We start from the raw sequence: 23,315 nt of genomic DNA, 5'->3' as shown, positions 1-23,315 counted from the left end.
CAGGGAGGGGCAGCACATGACACAGGTGGGCCATATTTCGGTAACTATGGTGATTGGCCTAAGGGTGTCCATGCAATTCAAACGCAAGTGCTCAGAGCTCTTCCTTGACTTCGTAAGTTGGCACCAAAAAGAAAAAAGTGATTCCCAGGCCAGGAGATATTGGTAGCCATGTTTTCACCATTTGGAAAAGTTGACATGGGCAAATTAAGTGGGCACGCAGATAGAAGCAGAAGCAAAAGAAAGAGAAAGACAGATGTGGAGGGCCCTTTGCATGGTTTAAGAACTACAACATAATTGTAATCTATTCTTGACTTGGTTAATTAATCAACCCAATGTGTGAGTATTTCCTTCTCATGAGGCACCATGCTGCTTTGAGGGAGTCCTAGGAAGGCATAGGGAGAAGGCAATGGCACCCCACTCCAGTACTCTTGCCCGGAAAATCCCATGGACAGAGGAGCCTGGTAGGCTGCAGTCCATGGGGTCGCTAAGAGTCCGACACGACTGAGCAACTTCACTTTGACTTTTCACTTTCATGCATTGGAGAAGGAAGTGGCAACCCACTCCAGTGTTCTTGCCTGGAGAATCCCAGAGACGGGGGAGCCTTGTGGGCTACCGTCTATGGGGTCGCACAGAGTCAGACACAACAAAGCGACTTAGCAGTAGCAGTAGCAGGAAGGCATAGACCTTTGCCTAAAAGAACTCACTGTCTAGTTTAGGCAACAAAAACTGTGATAAGAGCTTAATAGCAGTAGAACTGGAAGATGCTACAACAGAGGGCAGTCCTGAAGACATAATGTAGTCTTTACGTTACTTTTTCCTTCATTTTCACACCCAGTGAGTTGTCAAAACCTGTTGACTGTGGGGGAAAACATCTGTTAAATCCATTTCTCTCATAAAGCCTATAAAAGTCTGTCAATGGCTTTAAAAGAATGCTATCACAGTGAAAAATAAAACCAAACATTTTTAAATACCCAAATTATCAAATAAGATTAATAGAAAATGCCATTAAGTAAATAAAGAAAATAGCAAGCCTAGGATTGCTAGTAAATTAGGTCTTTCTTACTTAGATTAATCTCTTTCAACCCAAGGTCTTTACATTTCACGGTAATTAATCAAAAGCTTAGTTTGCATTAACATTGTTATAGAAATAAGTCCCCAGGTTAAAACCCTCCAGTGGCTCCCATCACATTTAAGCAAAAATATTCAAATTCTTTGTAAAGGCCTTTAATTCACTTCATCATTTGTTCTTGCCTTTTCTGCTCCCTCATTCCCCACCCCTTTCCCAAGCTCACCCTGACTCTCCCTCCTTCACCTACACTGGCCATGCTCACGTTTCTACAATGACCTCTTCACTCACTGGAATATTGTTTCCACAGATATTTTCTGTTCTTGGCTTAAAAAGACAACTTTCCTCCCAACCCATCTCTCTCCATGAAACAACCGTGATTTGTCTTCCCTCTGCGTGTATTTCCTATTTCTGTACGTGTTCATTGTTCATTTCCTGTCTTTATAACAAGACTATAATCCCCACAAGGACTGAGACCATGGCTCTCTTTCACCACTATCATGGTAGACTCTCCAAGCAATAGGGAAAGGGCATGAGGCAAAAGGTTTTATCTTCAGATGTGTCTCATATTTTATATGGGAAAAGCTAACTTCCCGGAAGACTGCCTTCCTGCCTTATTGGCTCAAAATGGATCACATGTTTACTTCTGGGCCAATCACCGGCAAAGAAAAGTGAGGTGGTTGTGATTGGATCAATTCTAACTCATTCCTGGGGAGCAGCCAGTCTTCCTGGAAATCAAGGGATTGCCACTCACAACCTGAAAACAAACTTGGAATTCTGTTAGCAGGGAAAAGGGGATATGGCTGACGAATAGGTAAATATCAGTGTCTGTCGTCATGCCTGCCATTTCATTGCCCAGGTTGAAGTCATATCTCTGGGAGACCATGAAGAATACCTTTTCATGTCACACAGGACCACCCCTATTGTTTTGCATTTTTTAATTCACTCACTCATTTGTTCATTCATTCTCACAAACACCTTTGAGCACCTGTATAACAATCTAGGGATATAAAGAATCAGACATCTCTTATTTTAGGAGATGGCAGTCTATTGTATCGATGTTTTATAAATAGTTATAATAACATATGTTAAGTGCGTTAGCATCAGGAACTGAAAATTGCATTTAGACATGGGAAGAGTTACTAAATCTGCAAATAGGGGAAATTCAACAAACATTTGAATGAATAACGGGTGATTAAATGACAAAAGAACTAAATGGAGACACATGCACTAAGAAAGCTGAAACGAGCACTTCGTGTTAATGTCTATATTCTACAGGGGGGTGAAATGTAGAGATACGTGCCCAGATCCATGTCAACACGACTTTTATTTTTTTAAACCTTGGTGAAGATAAAAGAGAGAGTCTGGGACAGAAGCTAGAGTATTGCTTGATTAATTAAATTCAAGTTTTGGTTACCTCAGGTGACCTAACTAGAAAAGAGTTCTCAAAGAAAAGAAACTACTTTCTGCAGTATTTTCTTTTAAAGCAATGTTTTCTTAAACTTTGAATGGATGTAACAATATCTCCCCAAAAACAATTTTCCAAGAGATGATATTTATAGTAATTATGAAAGACCCTCCTAGCAAAATGCTGTAACAGTTTGATTCCTCCACACTTCTCACATTTCATTAATACACCATGTTAATAAAGGACAAAAATCGCATGACAGATGCAGAAAAAGCATTTGACAAAATCCTACATCCTTTCATGATTTAAAAAACTCTCAAAGAACTGGAAAATGGAAAGGGACTTTCTCAAGCTGATAATGGGCATCTACAAAAAAACAGCTAACATCATACTTAGTGATATTATGTTAGAAAATGACATTACAGTAAAAAGATTGAATACTTTCTCCCTACAATCAAGAATGAGGCAAGGATCTCTGCTCTTGTTGCCTCTGTTCAACACTGTACTACAATTTCTAGCCAGGGAAATTGGGAATGGAAATTATAGAAAAGACAAACAGATTGAAAAGGAAAACATAAAACTTCCTCTGTGTGCAGATGATATGATCTTATATATAGAAAATCTTTAAAAAAACTATAAAAATAGAACTAATGAATGAGTTAAGTGAGGTTGCAGGACATAAGAACCACATTAAAAAGTCAACTGTATTTCTACACAATAACAGTAAACAAACTGAAATGATATTAAGAAAATGATATTTACAACATCAAAATAATAAAATACCTGGCAATAAGTTTAACAAAACAAGTAAAAGTGTACACTCTGAAAACTGTAAAACATTCTTTAAAAAAATGAAAGATCCAAGTCAGTAGAAGGACATCGCATGTCCACAGATTGAAAGATAACACTGTAAAGTGGGCAATATAACCCAAGCTGATCTAAAAATTCAACTCATTCCCTATTAAAATCTCAGTTGGCTTCTTTGAAGAAATTGATAAGCTGTTTCTAAAATATGAAAGGATAGCCAAAATAATCTTGCAAAAGAAGAACAAAGTTTTACAAAGCTGCAATAGTCAAAAACAGTGTAGTACCAGCATAAGGGCAAACTTCTGGATGAATGGAATAGAATTGAGAGTTCAGAAGTAAATCCATAAAACTATAGTCAATTGATTTTCAACAAGGGTGCCAAGACCATTCAGTAGAGAAAGAACAGTCTTTTCAACAAATGGTACTGAGAACTAGATAGCCACATGCAAAAAATGAAACACAAAAGGGAAAAAAAGCAAACTGAACCCCTGCCTCATATCACATTGAAAAAAATCAACTCAAAATGTATCAGAGTTCACCTATAAGAATTCAAACTACAAAAGTCTTAGAAGAAAACACAGGTATGAATCTTCATGACTTTGGGTTAGGGAATATTTTCTCAGATATGAACCTCAAAGAACGAATCACAAAAGAACAAGTAGATAAACTGAATTTTATAAAAATTAAAATTTGCAGTTCAGAGGACACCGTGAAAAAAAATGAAAGGATAACCCATGAAATGGGGGAAGATACTTTCAAACCATATATCTGATAAGAAATTGTACCCAGAATACACAAAAGACTCATAATTCAATGATAAAAGACAAATACTCAATTTAAAAATGGGCAAAGGATTTGAATAACATTCTCCCAAGAAGATATACAGCAGGGCTATAAGTACATGAAAAGAGTTCAGCATCACTATTAAGAAAATGCAAAAAACAGACTCAAAAAGCCAGATATTACATAATTCCATTTATATGAAGTGTCCAGAGTAGGCAAATTTGTAGAAACAGAAAGTAGATTCATGGTTGCCTGGGACTGGGGAGATGTTGAAGTGAGATAGGAATAACTTCTAATGGGTATGGGTTTTGTTTATGGAATGATGAATATGTTCTGAAATTAGACAGTGGTGATGTTGGCACAATTTTGTGAACACACTAAAAATCTCTGAGCTGTTTTCTTTAAATAAGTGAATTGTGTGGTATTTAAATTTTATCTCAGTAATGCTATCTTGTTTGGTTTAAGAAAGACAGATAAGTGTGTTTCCTATATTCCATGCAGAACTTGTTGACAAAAACAAGTTAAAAGCCATATAGATAAAAATCAATCTTATGAGGCAGTCAACAGGATTTGGATGTTAGGGACTTTTTTTTTTTTTTTCCAATAGCTAAAAGCCACCACTTGAGAAAAGCCCAACCAATGGACTGTTTGTTGCAGCTTTCGGTAGCAAGAATTGATTTGGACCTGAATGTGCAAACTTCAGCCCCAACTTGGAAATTCTGTCTCTTTCAATTTTTGTACCCAACTTCTGGATTTGCATTCAGCCTGAAACACTGCACTGCACACTTTACAAGGATGCCTCAGTCTGCAGCCTCACCACCAACACCACACACCAAGCCTACTCCATCTGCTGTTGTTGACCGCCTCCTCATTCCTGATCTGCCACCAGCTGCCCCAGGCCCAGCCTGCTCCCCGCCTGGCCCTCTTGCCTCTCCAGGGAAAGCCACCTTCAAGTTCTTCCAAGTTCTCCCTCTAAAACCCATAGTCACCTGTTTAGTTTCCTTCCTGTGCAGTAATTATACTGTATTCATACCCTGATTTGACATTTACATAGAAAAATGCAATTATAGCATCCCGAAAGGCGGAAATAACCGGCTGATGATATTTGAGGAGGAAAAAAATCAGTTGCAAGATGTGCTTCGGCTAAAGCTCTCAGAAGAGTGTTCCTAAATGCTGTTAGGTGCTTATTTCCTTCACCTAAATATTAAACCTTGCCCAACTTAAAGCATTACATTTTAAAAACTCCTGTTAGAACTCAAACTGATCCACTTAGAACCTTACAAAGAAAAGTGTTTCATTGGAGGTACAAGATGAGAAGAAGCCTAAGAAAGTTCTTTATAAAGTCATTCATCAAAAAAAAAAAAAAAAAAACCCCACAAAGTGCTGATTAGTAGAATATGATTTACATTTTCCACATTTTAAATTAGCAACAGAGGGAACAGAATGTACTGTCGATTCATTTCCATTTGTCATCACCTGCTGGCTAGAAACGTCTCAGAATTTCAATAATGATCTTCTATTCTATCTAACTACCAATAGATACTATTTCTTGAGTATTTAATGAATGTCAGCATTGTGCTAAGTGCTTAACACACATTTTCAGGTAATAGAGACCTGGGTTCAGATTGTGATTCCACAACTGCTAATTGTATGATGTTGATCTTCAAGCCCAGATTCTCCATCATTTTGAAACTAAATGCTCTATGAATGTAAAATGTTATTATAACTTCACTTTACCATGAGGCTTTCATATCTACTCTGTTTGAGAAAGATGAAATCTGTCCTGATTTTGCAGGAGACCATCGGACATCAGGGCACTATCATTAAAGGTCTATATGACGTTGAGGATCTGAGTCCTTGGGTGTCAGGCTGGGGCCCCCAAATCATCAACAGACCAGATATACCAATGTTGTTTTCCCCAGAAGCCCTTCCCAGCATTATCCTGCCTCACCAGGACATTCTGTTTTTCTCTAGCCAGTCATCATTTTGGATTCAGCTCAGTCCAAGGGCAGCTTTAATTAATGAGCCAGCATTCTGGCGTTGATAAGAATTCTAGGTGAAGGTTGAATGTGGAGGGCAGTTTTCATTAAATAAGCTAAATGCGGTTGCAATTTGAAATGATATCGTCTATCACTTGCTGAGCTGCTGTTTTATGACAACAGAAGTGACGGTCTTCCAAATTCAAAAACAACAGTAAAAAGTCTGTATGGGGAGAGGTGTTTGCTTGCACCCCAGCTGTTAAAATGCAACAGTGCCTCAGCTTGTTTACCAGGGTAGAACCAACTGACACCCGCGTGGATGGTCTGGGAAGGACCCCTCCAAGCCTCAGTGTCCCCGATGCTCATTCTGGGACTCCTGATCTGTCGTCATGACAACCGGCTATCAGACATTTTGGGTGATGCTCCACGTTCTGAAAACCTAATAGAATCATAACAGCATTTAAGACTTTTTTTTACTATTATTTTCATTTCCATGCATTTAAGTTTATCATTTGTATTATTTTATAGCATTTCTAGTGTTACATGCAGCTTTCATTGTTTTAGAAAGATTAATTCTATAGAGCTTTTATGGTTTTCTTTTTTGGTTTTTTTTTTTTTTTTTTTTTTTAATCCATCCCTATCTACATGTCACACCAGAGTGGTGTATTTATTATAATCTACATTGACACATCATTACCACCCAGAGTCTATAGTTTACATTAGACTCACATTAGGGCTCACTCTTGATGTTGTACATTCTATGGGTTTGGACAAGTGTGTAATAAATGACATTATACACCACTGTAACGTCATACAGAATAGAGTCTCTGACCTAGAAATCCTTTGTACTCATCCATTTATCCATCCATCCCGCCCTCTGAACCCCTGGCAGCCACTGATCTTTTTACTGTCACTATAGTTTTGTCTTTGGGGGAATGCCGTATAGTTGGAGTCATACCTCATGGAGCCTCTTCAAATTAGTTTCTTTCTCTTACTAATTTAGGGTTCCTCTGTGTCCTTTTATGGCTTGCTAGCTCGTTTTAGTGCTGAATAATATTCCATTGTCTGAATGTACCGCAGTTTACTTCTCCATTCACCAACTGAAGGACACCTTGATTGCTTCTGAGTTTCAGCAATTATGAATAAAGCTGCCATAAACATCTGTGTGGAGGCTTTTGTGTGGACATAAATTTGTGACTCCTTTGGTTAAATACCAAGGAGCCACAACTGCTGTATCATACGGTAAGAATACAATTAGTTTTGTGATAAATTTCCAAACTGTCTTCCAAAGTGGCCAAGTCATTTTGCATTCCCACCAGCAATGAATGAGAGTTCCTGTTGCCCCAAATCCTCACCAGCATTTAGTGTTATCATTGTTCTGGAGCTGGCCATTCTAACAGGTAGGTAGTGATAATTCACTACTTTTTTTTTTTTTTTAGTATAATTGCTTTATAATTTGTGTTAGTTTCTTCCTTACGGTGAAGTGAATCAGCCATATGCATATATATATATATATCCCCTCCCTCTTGGACTTCCCTCTGTCGTACAGAGTAAAGTCAGAAAGAGAAAAACCAGTACCATATATTAATGCATATATGTGGAATCTAGAAAAATGGTACAGGTGTACCTATTTCCAGGGCAGAAATAGAAACTTAGACATAGAAAATGGACATGTAGGACATGGTCACTGTTGTCTTAATTTGCAATTCCTTGATGATATATGATGTGGAGTACCTTTTCATATACTTCTTTATCATCTATGTGTCTTCTTTGGAGGGAGCATATTATTTTCCATTTCTATTATTTATACAAGTGATTTATTTACATAGATCAAAACACTGACATCCTAAAATCCCAATGAGTAAACCCATAGGCACCAAATGAGCGAACTGCCAGAGAAATGATCCTATCCTGTAACAGAAGGACCACCAGCCTCTCAGTGTGGGAATCAAGCTTCAACATTAGCACCAATACTGGCACTCCTGACTCAGTTATTAGATACTGAATTGAAAAAGCAATAGACAGCAAGGCAGTAGAATTGTGAGTGTGACAAGATACTCCATGTTACAGGAAAAATACTTAGGGTTTTATCTATCCTAGACTTGCCACACTATGCAACCAAAGAAACTCAACACTCCAGCATGAAACCACAGCAGCGCCAGGCACATGGCAGGAAACGGCAGCTATGGTGGGGGCTCCTGACCAGATGGAAGGTGAAAGGCGCTGTTTGGGGCCAGCCCTAAGCCAAAGCATGGCTTAGTGAGAGCAGGTCTTATGTGGACAACCTTGCTGTCCCCTCCTGGCCCTGCCAGAGACATCTGGCCATTCCTACTCCTAGTTGTTAAAAGCAGAAGTTTTCAAAGCAGTAGTGCAAGCACCAACTCCATCGCCAACTACAGGTTGTGTTCACCAACTATAGGGGAGGAAGGTCCTCATCTTTCTGACCCTTCATCTTTGAATGACCTACTCAAGGCACAAAGTCCCACTGGGAGCACCCAGTTGGCTGGATGGCCCTAAGCCCTGTGCTCAGCTCTGGCTGCTAAGACGATGAGACTGCCAATGTCATCCTTTTCTTTCTTTCTCTCTTTCTTTCCTAGTGAAAAGTGGACTCCCTCTTGCCGATGGAGAATTCCCCCCAAATTAGGAAATGGGCTCAGAACAGGGCAGACTATAAATGACAAACATGTTGACCATACCTTCTTTTTCTTCCTTGAAAACACCAGTTCTGTCCCCTTTTCAAGACCTTTGCTCTTGAAACCCCCCTGCCAGTTGCTCCATTGTGATGTGGCTAGTTCCTCTTCACGCTCCAGGTTTCAGCTCCCCTGAGCACATCGATCGCTCATCCTTCAGCGCTTCTCCCTTTCTTTCCCGACTCTCGCCCCTCTGTGGAGATGGCCCTGAACACCCTGTTTCCCCGTGTCGCATCCTGTTTGCTCCTCTGGGATGTCATCCATGAGAAGAGAGATGCAGGCTAGCCCCTGCTCAGTCCTTGCCCCAGTGTAGACCCCATGACCATGACAATAAGTGCTTGGGAAGAACAAACAGAATTAAGGGCCTCAAAATGCTAATATTCTTCTTCTTTTTTAAAAGATTCTTTTATGTGGGCTGTTTTTAAAGTCTTTGTTGAATTTACTACAATATTGTTTCTGGGTTGGTTTTTTTTTTTTTTGGCCATCAGGCACAAGGGATCTTAGCCCCCAAACCAGGAATCGAGTCCACACCCCATGCATTGAAAGGTGAAGTCTTAACCACTGGACTGCCAGGGACTATGCTTTTACCCCCATTTAGTACACATATATCTGCCTCCATTTTTTGGCACTCTGGTTAAACTCTGGTTTAACACCCTGACTTAACATCTGGCTCCAGCCACCAGCTGGATGTTACAGCTGTTTTCTTGGGCTTCTCCATCCATCATTCCTTTGCATGATCCCCACTCCAGCCACCAGCCCCAACCTTTTCAAGCATTTCAGTCTCATCTCAGTTTTGAGAGGTGGGGAATGGGGTGAGGAGGAAGGAAAAGGGGGCATTTGAGGAGGGGAGAATTTTTCCCTCTACCCCCTTGATTTTCTGTGACTGGCCCAATAGAGAAATGGAAACAAGACAATGAACAGGAGAAAAAGAAACAAATTTAATTCATATGCACAGAGGTCTCATAGGAACAGGACTTAAGAAGTGGCCAAAACAGGCAGCTTTTATTCCTTTTAGAGTAAGGAACAATAAATTTGTGAAGAAAGGATGGAACAAAGAAATATGGGCTTTTTGAGTGGGTTAATTAGTGAAGAATCTAAGAACAGTGCTTAGGCTTGGGGTAGTCAATTAAAGAGGAATTCTCTGCCCAGCTTCCCTACCTCTGGTGATAAAGGCATCCTTCTACCACCAGATGCAAGGACTGCACCGTTCAGAGGTGTTTTATTTCCTGCCTTCAGGGAGACCGAGAAGAGGGTCAGAGTGTCTGTCTTGCATCAGCCATTTCTCAAGTGACTTTATTCAAAATAATCAGTACACACTTGAGGCGCATTTTGGGGTGGCATGCTCTGGACGCTGGCAGTGGCTAGCTTCAAGAAAAGGACACAGTGATGAGCAGGACAATTCAGCTGATTCACTAGGGGATGGAGGTATGAGAAAGCATTGGATGTTTCTTGGGGGTTGCAGCAGGACCCTTTAAGAAGAAGGACGAGGCGGAGAACCATGAATGGGGATAAAGGGGTTCTGGAAATTACTCTTCCTTCTGGAGTTTGATTCCAGGCTGGATAGCTGGGGTTTGGAATTCAAAACACAGTGCAGTAAGTATTTTTAAGCTTCTGTTTACTTAAAATCAGCATGGTGTGTACCACCGCAAGGGTCTGAATGCAAAGACAAAAGTGACACCCTCTAGAGTCCCCTCAAGGCTCTCCATCACAGCATCTCCTGCGGGAACTCCGGGCAAGCAGCTCTGTGTGTTCATGCTGCACCAAAGCGTTCCAAACATTTGGGCTAAAGTTAAAGTAATGGGAAAAAAATAACATCACAACATGACATGCCCTTTCTTGCCTGTGGCTAAAATAATAATAGCTCAGATTCATTGAGCCCTTAAAGAGCATTGATCTAAACGCTTTTCATGCATCATTTCATCGAATTCTCATAAACCATTTGAGGTCTTATTGTTATTAGCGGTGTTTACAAGATGAGGAGACTAAAGTCTGGGCACATTCCGAAGGTCACGCAGCTGGCAATGGGTGAAACTGGGGTAGTTCCTCTTCAGTGGCCTCAGGTCCAATACCTGCCGGTATTTCTCCACATCTCTGTCTCTTTTTATCAAAGGCATGCTGATTCTGAGGCTCTGCTCCTATAAAACTTCCTTAATGAAGTCAGAACTGACCTCTCTTTCCTCTGTCCTTCTAAACCAATTCCTTTCTACCAGTGTTGAGCCTAGAGCTAATGCTGTGACAATTCGTTAGTTTACTGAGTAGTTAGATATGCAGGAGGCTTACAGTCATGGGTTCAAGTCCAGCTCCATCCAGTACAAACTATGTGGCCGTTACTTACAAGCTGTCCTAGGAAAATGTGCTAACAGGCACCTTGGAAGATGCGCATCTCCCAGGAAGCCTAGATCTGTTTTCTAATTGTCCACATGCTGCCATAGTCAGGCGTGTCTCCAACCAAGTAAGCATGGAGTAAATTGGAGGGAGGGGCACTGGAAAAGCCAGGCTTGTCATGGCTTGCTCTATACTTGGAAGTTACACAACCTCACTCATTGAGCAGATGCTTCACGCAAGCTGGCTGGAGATGCATTTTAAGTGAAGCCTCTTTTTATATGTATTTGGATGAAAAGAGAGCTTTAATTACAAGATTTAAAGCCAACTGAAAAAAAAAATCAAGCCATATCCTAACCTGCAGGAAAAGCAGTTCGGCACAGAGAGAAGCAGAATGAACACAGAAAAAGAGGGAGGAATCAATCAGACCATCATGAATAGGATGCAAGACACGTGTTTGAGAGATTGATGACCAGCACCTGTAAACAGTCCCAGCTGTGAGCGAAGCATCTTCACATTTATTTTCTCTCAAGATCAAGTTTGCTATAGTTTGCATTTTTTTTCCTACTACCTCTGAAGTCTTAAAAGAATTGTGCCCTAATCTGTGTTGCAACAACTTTCCTATTTATCCCAACTGAAAGAGAAGAGGATCGTGTTTCCAGCTTACATGGAATTTATGCGTTTCAAAAACTATGCTTACATTCCACTCCTGTTGTTCAGCTTTATTTTTTTGAAGCAAATTCTTATGGCAGGAGTACAGGCTAAGCTGTATTCTTACCTTCTCTTCTTTATACCTTTTGCCCAAAATGCAAGCTCAAGAGGCAGCATTTAGACACACCATCCCACAGTCCATTTTGGGGCTCTCTTCCCTGATGATAGATCGTTTCAGTCACCACAACTCAGAGACATTCACCTGGTACCCTTGATAAGGTGACAAATGTCACAAGAACTGAGAAGCCATCCCTTCTATGTGATCCCCCAAGATCTCCAGCTATTCTTTATCTCAAAGAAGACTGATGAGAACCAGCTTCTTCAAATGCAAACAAGAACTTCCCTTTGTCAATCTGGTAAGATCCGTTTTTGTAAACGGGATATTCTGACTTCCCGCACCCCCTACCCCCACCCCACCTCACTGCCAAGGACGAAACAAAGAGGGAAGAACTTCAACGGGTAATAGAGAGGGATTTAGGCTGTATGTTGGACAAATCTTTGGTGAGTCAATGCCATTTAACCAGCTGGGGACCGAGTCAAAGCAGAGGTCAGATAGGGGCTCTTCCAGGGACAGAATGGCACCCACCAAATTCAGCTGAGACAAAGTCCATGTCGGTTGCCAAGAATCTTCTGGCTGGTAGCCAAAGTCAAGAGTTTCAGTGGCAAAAGGACTGCAGGAGAAAACATGAGGAGCAGAGGGTGGGTGGGTGGCTGGGAGGGGATACACTAGCCCTCCCTCTGCAGACCCCTGTTCTTTTATGACACTTCCTTCATCCCTTTTCATTTTCCCTCCACACCCATTGCTCCTGGGAACACCCATTTGGGATAAGAGCATTTTGAAACTCCAAGAGAAAATCTTAGGGAGGAGAATGGATTGAAAATACAATCCCACAATGTTCCAGCTAAAGAGAAACCTTGGAGAAGAGAAATGTCCATGAAGATTTTAAGTCATCTGCCTTGGAAGATGCAACAGGCACCCCTTGCATAGAGAAACAGCAATGGTTCTTGAATTTAGCACACCTCAGACATGCCTCGGAGAAGGCAATGGTACCCCACTCCAGTACTCTTGCCTGGAAAGTCCCATGGATCGAGGAGTCTGGTGGGCTGCAGTCCATGGGGTCGCTAAAAGTCAGAATTGACTGAGCGACTGCACTTTCACTTTTCACTTTCATGCATTGGAGAAGGAAATGGCAACCCACTCCAGTGTTCTTGCCTGGAGAATCCCAGGGACGGGGGAGCCTGGTGGGCTGCCGTCTATGGGGTCGCACAGAGTTGGACACGACCGAAGCTACTTGGCGGCAGACATGCCTAGCAGGCTTGATAAACACAGACTGCAGCATTGCATCCCAGAGTTTCTGATTCAATGGTGCAGGTGAGGCCCCAGTTCTGCCTAGTTCCTCGGCAATGTTGCTACTCTGGCCTGATTCTGATATCAACTATTTAGCAAAATCTATTAGGCCACTGCTGCTTTTGTGAGAACAGAGCCTCCAAGGAAACCCAAAAGTGTAATGAGGTCCAGACCCAGAGAACACACAAACAGCACCGTGGGCTGCCGACCTCAGGGTGTGCCCCGCTAAGGCAATTAAGAGATTGTTACTCTCATTAAAGGCAGCTTGCAAAGTCAGAATAGAAGCCACCTGCTACTCCTACATGCAGATAGCTCCTTCCAAGACTTTCCTCTCTTTCTCTCCATCCCTCCCTCCCTCCCTCCCTCCCTTTCATGCTTCCAGGCTCACAATACCAAGAAGCAACAGAACAGATTCATGAAATCAATCACACAGGTGAACCAACCATCAGGGCCACCATCCAAATCAGAGGGCTTGATTTTCTAAATCCAAATTACATCACCTCACACATTTCTTAAGGTTGAAGTCACTATAGAGACAGAACATTGCTGAAGTTGAGTCTGACAGTGTCAGAGGGTCAGACTCACTGCTTCATCCTCTGAGCCCTAGAAAGAGGAGGCAAGCCACTGGAAGAACCCGGCAGGATGATCTCACTGGGCAATGTAATAAAAGCTAAAGGGGCAGGACTGCTTTATAAGACTTTTGATTAAATTCAGCGGTGCTAAACAGACTGAGGCACTTTCATAAGCAAAGGCATTGATGAGTAAGAACTGCCTTTTCTGAATTTAGCTCCTAAAAAAAAAAAAAAAAAATCCTGTCTTGGATTTTCTAAGCCCCTATATTGAAGCAAATTCCCATCACACCTATCGTGACATGTGATCCTCACGAGATCCTGCCCTTTTTTCTGTCTTGCACCAATAAGTGATTCTTCCACACTGCGAATTTGTCAGAGTACAAAGGGGAAATAGCTCGAGTTATCTGTGGGACTGTTTGTGGTGATAGAATTTACGAGTCAATGCCCAGTTCCCTGCTACAAGTTGCCTGTGAGACCCAGTCTGTTTTTTAAACTGTTTCTTTAGGTCAATTTCATTTTGTTAAGGTCTTTATTTCCAGCCATCAGTAATGGTTGCAATGGAAGAGACCGGTTGTACAGCTGATTTAATTTGGTTATTTAAAGCAATAGTCCTCTACCTTGGCTCATATTGGAATCATCTAGAGAGTTTTAAAAGAAATACTGATGCCTGGGTCGCACTTCCAGAGGTTCTGATTTAATTGGTCTGGGGTATGTCTTGGGCATGGGGAGTTTTTAAATCTCTCCAGGTGGTTTTAATGTGCAGTCAAGGTTAAAATCCACTGGCACAGAGAAACAGCAATGGTTCTTGAATTTAGCACACCTCAGACATGCCTAGCAGGCTTGATAAAACACAGACTGCAGGATTGCATCCCAGAGTTTCTGATTTAATGGTGCAGGCGAGGCCCCAGTTCTAACTAGTTCCTCAGCAATGTTGCTACTCTGGCCTGATTACCACCATTTGAGAACCACTTATAACATTAGTGCAAACACTTTTCCCATCATGTTGATCTGGCTCCGACGAGATGCCCCAAGAAGCCAACACCCAATAAGACAACATCCAGTGGAAAGAGAATCTTTCTGTTACTTAGATCCCAAAGTTCTTAGTTCTGAGCCTCATTCTTATGTATTTCAAGAGAGTATCAGACTTTGGCAATGAGCCTGGAACTAGGTCTAGACCAAGAGGAACTGGGTCTAGTTTCTACTGTAGTTTCTGGTATTGCTTCTCTCATTTAAGTGTCCTGCTAACCCCTGGGAGGCACTTGACTGACTCTACCTGTTCTCCAGGTTCATGGAGAGGGCTAGCTCTAACTCAAGACCCAAGCGGAAAGCCCCTCTACACTCTACAACCTTGTAGCTTGAGTGTGTGTGTGTGGCCATCTACAAAATTACTGTGTCTCTGGGACCCAAGAAGAGGGCAATTCTAGAACCTGTCAGACTGGGAAGAGCATCACCAAGTAGAGAGTATCCCCTGGGCTGCCCAGATTTGCCCGTGCAGTGGAAGAGGCAGGATGAGCCATGATCCCCACTGATCATGTTCAAGATGCTCTGCGAAGCATCCAGAAGCAGGTCTGATGCTTTAAGTTCCCTGGGAATAAACCCTAAGAGATCTCAGACAACTGGGAGTGGCAGAGGCCCCAGTGAGAAATCCCTGCATTCCTACGTATTCCTTGTTACTTTGGACATTTCAAACAATTGATTTATAAAAATCTAAAGGATATGATTTTTAACTTTGCTTTTTCCCTGAGCTGAGGAAGGTAGCCCTGCCAGCTGCATGTACATGAGACAAGACCTCCATTAACATTCTTCTTCCTGAACAATAACCATAAAACACTTGCAAACCATACCTGTGAAATCTCATTGACCTACTTAGAATGGCAAGGTAGATGATTTATTTGATGCAAATCCTGTTGTACATTTAGAAAAGGAAGCAAAGGCACAGAGAGATCACAAGATTTAGTGCTGGAGCTCAGGCAGAAGTTCCTGGTTCCACTCCAGGCTGAGAGGGAGAGGAGTTGAGGGGAGGGATCTCAAGGGACTGCCTTGGAGGCCAGAGTGAGGCAGACATGTGAAGCCCTTTCCCCACACTAGCTTGACGCCTCTCTTTAGGAATATGTATACCCCATGCTGGGGCTTCCCTGATAGCTCAGTTGGTAAGGAATCTGCCTGCAATGCAGGAGACCCCGGTTTGATTCCTGGGTCGGGAAGATCCCCTGGAGAAGGGATAGTCTACCCACTCCAGTATTCTTGGGCTTCCCTTGTGGCTCAGCTGGTAAAGAATCCGCCTGCAATGTGGGAGACCTGGGTTCGATCCCTTGGTTGGGAAGATCCCCTGGAGAAGGGAAAGGCTACCCACTCCAATATTCTAGCCTGGAGAATTCCATGGACTATACTGTCCATGGGGTCGTAAAGAGTCGGACACAACTGAGCAACTTTCACTTTCACTTCACTTTTCACTTTCAAACCCCATGCTTCTAAGATGTATTTCAAAGATTTTCAATGGAACATCCAAAATCCCATACTTACAAACTGCATGTCACCTCCCCAGAGGCCGTGTTCTGAAGATGGGAGGTATTGAAGGGGTGCCTCCAAGACAGTGTCCCATGGGCCCAATTTCATTTGAAAAAGCTGATGATTCAAACTTCAGTATGCATTAGATTCCCCTGCAGGTTTGTTAGAACCCAAGCCGCCAGGTCTTATCCGCCAGGTTTCCGATTCAGTAGGGGTAGGGTAGAGCCTAGAAATCTGCATTTCTAACAAGACCCCAGGTGATTCTGCTGCTGCTGCTGCTGTGGGCCTGGGGACCACTCTGAAAACCGCTACAACAAGACAGGGGTCCTCAGCCCTGGCTGTGTATCTGAATCACCCAAGGGTCTTTTAACAACTGTAAATACCAGGGTCACCCAGACCAACTAAATCAGCCTTTCTGCAGGTGAAGTCTGAATATTCATGTTTTTAAAGTGGTACCCAGGAGCAGCCAAGGTTGAGAACCTCTGCTTTAAGGAAAACCCTGTGTAGAAGGACGAGGTATCCAAACCCTGGGTCAGGTCTCAAAATGCAGTTCTGAATCCTCAGTATCACCATCAGCATCACCTTGCACCTTGTTAGCATGACAGATGCTTAGATCCTTAGACCTACAGAATCAGAAACCCTCATAGTAGGGCCCAGAGATCTATTCTAACAAACTCTAGGGAAATCTGGGCTTCTCAGGTGGCTCAGTAGTAAAGAATCCACCTGCCAATGCAGGAGATATGGGTTCAATCCCTGGGTCAGAAAGGTCCCCTGGAGAAGGAAATGGCAACCCACTCCAGGATTCTTGCCTGGGAAGTTCCACGGACAGAGGAGACTGGCAGGCTACAGTCCACGGGGTCGAAAGAGAGTTAGGCACTACATGGTGAATAAAAACACCACCAACCAGAGAAATCTGGGGTTTGGTAAAGTGTGAGAAACTACTACTCTAAGTCCTTGGCATCCCACACCAGATGACCCCCTGGAAGCTGGACTAGAGAGCAGTAACTGAGGCAGGGCCCACAGCCGGCCACAGACACCAGCTGCTCAGAGAGTGGCTGAGCTGGAGGAGGGACAAGAAAGACCATTTATCAGGCTGTCAGTGAGGTGCCCTGGCACGCTGCTACCATCCTTTCAGGGACATCTGGCTTCTAAGTTTTGTGAGCTAAGTTCTGCAAGTGACTTAGTAATGGGGCTCACCCTTGAACACGCAGATGCAGGTCTAGCTTCAGGCAAAATTGGGAGGGAGCTAAAACCAAGCCTGATCTTCCCTCTCTGCCTTTCCTGACCCCTCCCATGTTTCATCCACTGCCACCATTCTCCAAGGAGGTTTCTGCCATGGCCTTTGCTGCTATTAAGTGACAGCTCAAAGTGACTAATTACACTTGAAAGTGTCATGACCTTTCAAGGGTACACTCATTCCAACAAGGACAATGGGATGGACTACGCTAAACACTTCAAAGATGGAGCGCTGGGCTTTGACTCCTCTCCCTACTAGGGAAATAGATCATCTCATTCAGATGTTTACCTCCTGAGTTCACATCTCTCCGTCCCCTCTTGTCTTCTGTACCCTAAATCTAAGCAGTATGGCACATTAGTGGAAGCTGCTTTGTGGCTCTGGAATCCAGGCTTGCCTTGTGATTTCCTTCAGCTAATGGGATGTTAGAAAGCATGATGCAGAGACCTGAATAGCCCTTGAGCGTTTAGGCTTGCTTTCTTGCTGAGACCACCATGTAAACGAGTCCAAGCTGGTGGTTTCCCCATGTGGAGGGGGACCGATGCACTCTAGCTGTGAGTGAGCCGTCCTAAATCACCCAGTCAGCTAATTTATCAAATGACCCCAAAAGAGCACACCCAGAGGAGTCAGCCTGGTCCAGATAGAAGAACCACCCAAGTGAGCCCCAAAATGGTGAACTAAATAAACTGCTGTTGTTCAGAACCACTAATATTTGGGTTGCTTTGTATGCAGCAAAAGCTAAAAACGGACACACCTGGTTACACTGAAACTGTCTTCACTGCATCTAAAGATTACCTGAAAAGAGAAATCATCTCAGAAGTGCTTCCGCTTCTGCAGTGCCTTCCCTGACCATCGCCCCCCATATACCCGCCATTGCTAAGTTGCTGACCCCTTGTATGTTTTCCTGTAGGATAAGTGTCTGTGTCTGCCTAATGTTCACCACTATAATTTCCACTTCTGCTTCTCTGCCTGCCCTTGACCCTTGATCTTAGGGCCAGCAACCCTGTCCCAGTTGCCTTTGTATTTCAAGCTCCTAATGCATTTCTTGGGAGAAGGCAATGCCACCCCACTCCAGTACTGTTGCCCGGAAAATCCCATGGATGGAGGAGCCTGGTAGGCTGCAGTCCATGGGGTCACACAGAGTCAGACACGACTGAAGCAACTTAGCAGCAGCAGCAGCAATGCATTTCTTTGCATTATGCTGAACTGAACAAAATGGGATAGTTGATTAAGGGGGAGTGAGGGGGAGAAAGTTGCCAGCAACGGTTTGCTTTTCTCACAGGCTGAAGCATCGAACCTTCCCACAGGACAACCCACACCCATCAAGCTCCCAAACTGATGTTCAGAACATGGAAGTCTTTGTCTTGTGAGCCAGGGACTACCTGCCTCCTTAACTTCATAACTGCTGCTACTGCTGCTAAGTCGCTTCAGTCGTGTCCAACTCTGTGCGACCCCATAGACCGCAGCCCACCAGGCTCCCCCGTCCCTGGGATTCTCCAGGCAAGAACACTGGAGTGGGTTGCCATTTCCTTCTCCAATGCGTGAAAGTGAAAAGTGAAAGTGAAGTCGCTCAGTCGTGTCTGACTCTTAGCGATCCCATGGACTGAAGCCTACCAGGCTCCTCCGTCCATGGGATTTTCCAGGCAAGAATACTGGAGTGGGGTGCCATTGCCTTCCCCGAACTTCATGACAGTTTATACAAAAAGAAAAAAAGTTATTCAAATATCCCAAAGACTTCTAGTTTGCATTATTTTCATCATTTTACCACCCATGATGGGATAGGAAGAGATTCTATTAACCCATAATAACAGCACATATCCAAGATGACTAATTCACTCCTTTCTCCAAACACCTGTTTCCCTCAGTTATAGGGAAAATCTGGAAATAACCAATGATAAAAAAAAAAAAAATTTTGCTCATCTAGTTGACATTAGGGCCCAATGTTATGCTCTGAGCTATATATGCATAACTTTGCCCATTCCTTACAACTTTTTTTTTTTAACTTTTGGGTCACACCCCACAGCATGTGAAGTCTTAGTTCCCTGGCCAAGGATTGAACCTGCACCCCCAGAACTCCATTGAAAAGTGGAGTCTTAAGCCCTGGATCACTGAGGAAGTCCTCCATTCCTTACAACTCTTGAAGTTATTATGATACCCATTTAACAGATGAGGGTTCGAGGCTCAGAGATGACAAGATTGATGCCCAGGTAGACAACCCAGATTTTTCTGATTCTGAAATGATTCTGTGAACACCACAGTGATGCTGAAATGCATCCTATCTATGCTGCATAGCTAGCGTTCTGATGCGTCATTTCTCTCACCCACCCATGGAGCCCACTCACTTTGTAGAGGAGAAACCATCTCAGGAGTGTTGCTTTGCCAAAGGCCCCCCCCAGCAAAGGAAGGTGGCAGTCCCTGATCGGGCAAGCTTGCATCCTGGTGTGGCCTGTTACGAAGATGGGCTGCCTGAAGTGGCCTTGGCAAGGCTGCCACCTGAGTACATCATTAGCAGAAAGGGTCGATGGGCAGTGGCAGGCGGGCAGGCAGGGACAGCAAAGAGGAAGATTAAAATAATTACAGCTCTAATTGATCAGCTCTGCTCAAGAGGAGATTAAAAGGAGAAAGGCATATTGAAGAAGGCACTTGCTGTCTGCCCTGGGCCGGATTCCATCTGCCACTGTAGCCGGACCCCCTTCCCTCCCTCCTGGCCCTCATTCAGTCCAGCAGCCCCCACCGCAGAGCCCTAGCCACAGCCCCGAGGAAAGTCATTCTTCGTGGAAGGCATCAAGTCAGGTCCCCACGGAGAGCTGCTTCCACAAACAGCAGGGAAGACACAGCTCCAAGGAGTAGCTGGTGGCCTCCCATTGGCAGCCCCCTGGCTTCAGGTTGCCAACAGCACATGGATAGCAGAGTAGGAGGTGCCAGGACTCAGGGCAGCCCAGGGCAAGGGACTGGAGTGGCAAAGACAAGCCTGTGCCTTGTCTTCCGATAACCAGAAGACGCAGCCTGAACTCCAAGAGGATCAGCCCCGGTCTCAGCTCAGCATCCTTCCTGCTCAGCTTCTTCTGGCTTCTCGTCATGTGGGAGCAGGGCCAGGGAGCCGTTTTGCCTCATCCCTGGCATTCTTCCGGGGGCACTGGAGAAGACGGGCAAGAGCAGGGACTGGGGCCAGGGAGGAAATGAGAGGGCACACTAGGAGTGAGCAGCAGCAGTCCCAGAATTTGCCAAGTCCATCTGTTTGCAAAAGAACCGAGAAGGTCAAGAGCACCAGATGGGAGCACGGAACAGGAAAAACCTTCTGTCTGCCTTTCCCCCATGGATGGCAGGCAGTCTCACCTAGAGGAAGGCGAGTTGGATGGAATCCTCACACCTGACATCTGGGCTCACTTCTTACTTGTGATGTGATGCAAAAGAGGACCAGAAACCTCAAGGCTCACCTTCTGTTACAGAAACTGCAGCAGGAATCTGTGCAGGGCTCAAAAGAGGGAATAGTGGGTCGGGAGGTCAGGGGAGGGTGATCATTCATCCCCTCCAAGGACTGTGGAAACTGAGGAAAACCAAAATACTCTTCTCTCCTCACTGCCAAGGTTAAGCCAGTGCTTCTCAAATGGAATGTTCATGCCAATCAAATGGATCTTAAAATGTGGATTATGACTCAGAAGGTCTGGGGTGGGGCCTGAGATTCTGCATTTCAACCAGTTCTCAGGTGATGCTGACCCTGCTGGCCCATGGATCTCTGTTTGAGTAGCAAAAATCCAGGCTTTTTTAGGGACTTCCCTGGTGGTTCAGTCAGTAAAGGATCTGTCTGCAATTCAAGAGACCCGGGTTCGATCCCTGGGTTGGGAAGATCCCCTGGAAAAGGAAACAGTAACCCACTCCAGTATTCTTGCCTGGGAAATCCCATGGACAGAGGAGCCTGGTGAGCTACAGCCCATGGGGTTGCAAGCGTCAGACATGACTTAATAACTAAACCACCACCAACACTGGTGGTCCAGTGGATAAGAAGTGTGCTCCTAGTGCAGAGGGAATCGGTTTGATCCCTGGTGGGGGAACTATGATCCCATACACTGCAAGGCTGCTGCTGCTACTGCTGCTAAGTCGCTTGTCATGTCTGACTCTGTGCGACCCCATAGACAGCAGCCCACCAGGCTCCCCCGTCCCTGGGATTCTCCAGGCAAGAACACTGGACTGGGTTGCCATTTCCTTCTCCAAAGCCTGAAAGTGAAAAGTGAAAGTGAAGTCGCTCAGTCTTACCTGACTCTTTGCGACCCCATGGACTGCAGCCACAACCTAATAAAGTTGTTTTGTTTTGTTTTTTTAATCTAAACTATTTTAGAAACAGACACCTTGGTGGGATCAAAACACTCTTAAAAAAAAAAAATATATATATATATATATATATGATATATATATATATATATGATGTGATGAAAATTCTGCTGGCTTTAAAGATGGAATGGGGCTATCAGCCAAGGAATGTGGGAAAAACCTGGGAAAGCAAAGCACGTCACTAATGCTGGCTTGGGACTGGAGATCACAGCTGTACATACGGCCACAGTGACCCTCCTGTCTCTTTCTCCCTTCTTTCCCATCGACTGAACTGAGGATAGCTGCCCCTGTAGAGCAGAGGCACTGGGGCTTGTCCAGAGGCACAGCAAATGAAAACGCAAACCACAGAGCTGGCCTGGCAGAAGCAGATCCTGTTTGGTCTGCTGTGTCCATCAGGATAGGCGAGGTGATGCTGCAGTAACAACCAACCCACAGTCTCAGTGGCTTAAGGAACAGATGTGGCTTTATCACTCACTTGAAACCTGCTGTGGATATGGGTAACTCTGGGAAATTTCAGAATCTCAAGTTGGCTCCTGCCATCTGGCACTGCCACATCAAGCTGAGATCCTGTGCCTTCCATGACACGGGGGAGTGGGCTGGGAGCCGAGCACTGGCTGTGGAATGCTTCCATCTAGAAGTGACACGGGTCACTTCTGCTCACATTTCTTTGGCCAAAGAAAGTCACAGAGGGAAGAGCAGATGAGGAAGAGGAAAGACGGAAGAATGAGCAGACGTGCATCTGGGGGAGCCTGGGGGAGAGGTTCCCAGCTTGCAGTCCTCCATAACAGTTTGTTTTGAGGATGAATCATGGTTTTATAAGAGGCATTTTTTATAAACTGATACTGTATTTTTACATTTTGCATGTTCTAATGTAATAGTCTCCTCTTGAGTGACCTAGGATAGCTTTTGTATTGGGGGTTTCTCATGTGCTTTTTTAATTAGATTTTTTTTAAACTGTTTATTTGGGTTTTTTTTTTTTTTTGGTTATGCCAGGTGGCATGGGGGATGCTAGTTACCCGATCAGGGATTGAACCCATGCTCCCTGCAGTGGAAGCACAGAGCCTTAACGGCTGGCCCACCAGAGAAGTCCTTTCTCACATGCTTTTATGTTCTAATCAGAGGTGTCCAGGCCAAGAAACCAGGAAACCTGAGTTTTGCTTCCAGCTCATCTTCTTCTCATTCGATGATATTAGATGACTGATTCATCTTCTTTTTTTCTTTTTCTGTAAAACTGTACTATATTGAAACCAGGGTTGCTCTAAGGATCCAGTGATATAACAGATGGGATGTTAAAAGTGAAAATGTGCCAGGCTTTTGCTACATGCATAAGTCTGTCACAAGACATCTCCTTGGTCTTTTTCTCACCCTTTACATGAGAACACTAGACTGTCCTCAATTATTTTAAAAATAATTCTGGGTTTCCTAGGGATTAGCTCCTGAATCTTCTACAGTCTTTAGGCTTCAGCCCTGCCATCTTTTTCTTCTCTCCTTCCAGCTCAGGGAAGATGGATTGCAGCTCAGAGGCTGAATGCAGCAGACTGCCTCATAACCCTGTCAC

General features: G+C 43.9%; 1 long non-coding RNA gene across 1 annotated transcript; it reads right to left on the bottom strand.

Annotated features, from left to right (window-relative positions):
* Positions 1-10,333: 10,333 nt before the first annotated feature.
* On the bottom strand, positions 10,334-13,344 carry LOC147361258 (uncharacterized). The gene is made up of 3 exons (XR_015139987.1): positions 12,787-13,344; positions 12,353-12,437; positions 10,334-10,516 (listed from the first exon to the last, which is right to left on the bottom strand). It is a non-coding gene; the product is annotated as an uncharacterized LOC147361258 (long non-coding RNA).
* Positions 13,345-23,315: the final 9,971 nt, after the last annotated feature.

This window comes from Bos grunniens, chromosome 13 (assembly GCF_055505025.1).
Source record: "Bos grunniens cultivar Pamir isolate PY7600 chromosome 13, Bosgru_T2T1.0, whole genome shotgun sequence".
Taxonomy (NCBI): Eukaryota; Metazoa; Chordata; class Mammalia; order Artiodactyla; family Bovidae; genus Bos; species Bos grunniens.
The sequence above is the reverse complement of the archived record's forward strand: the minus strand, read 5'-3'. Positions and strand labels throughout refer to the sequence as shown.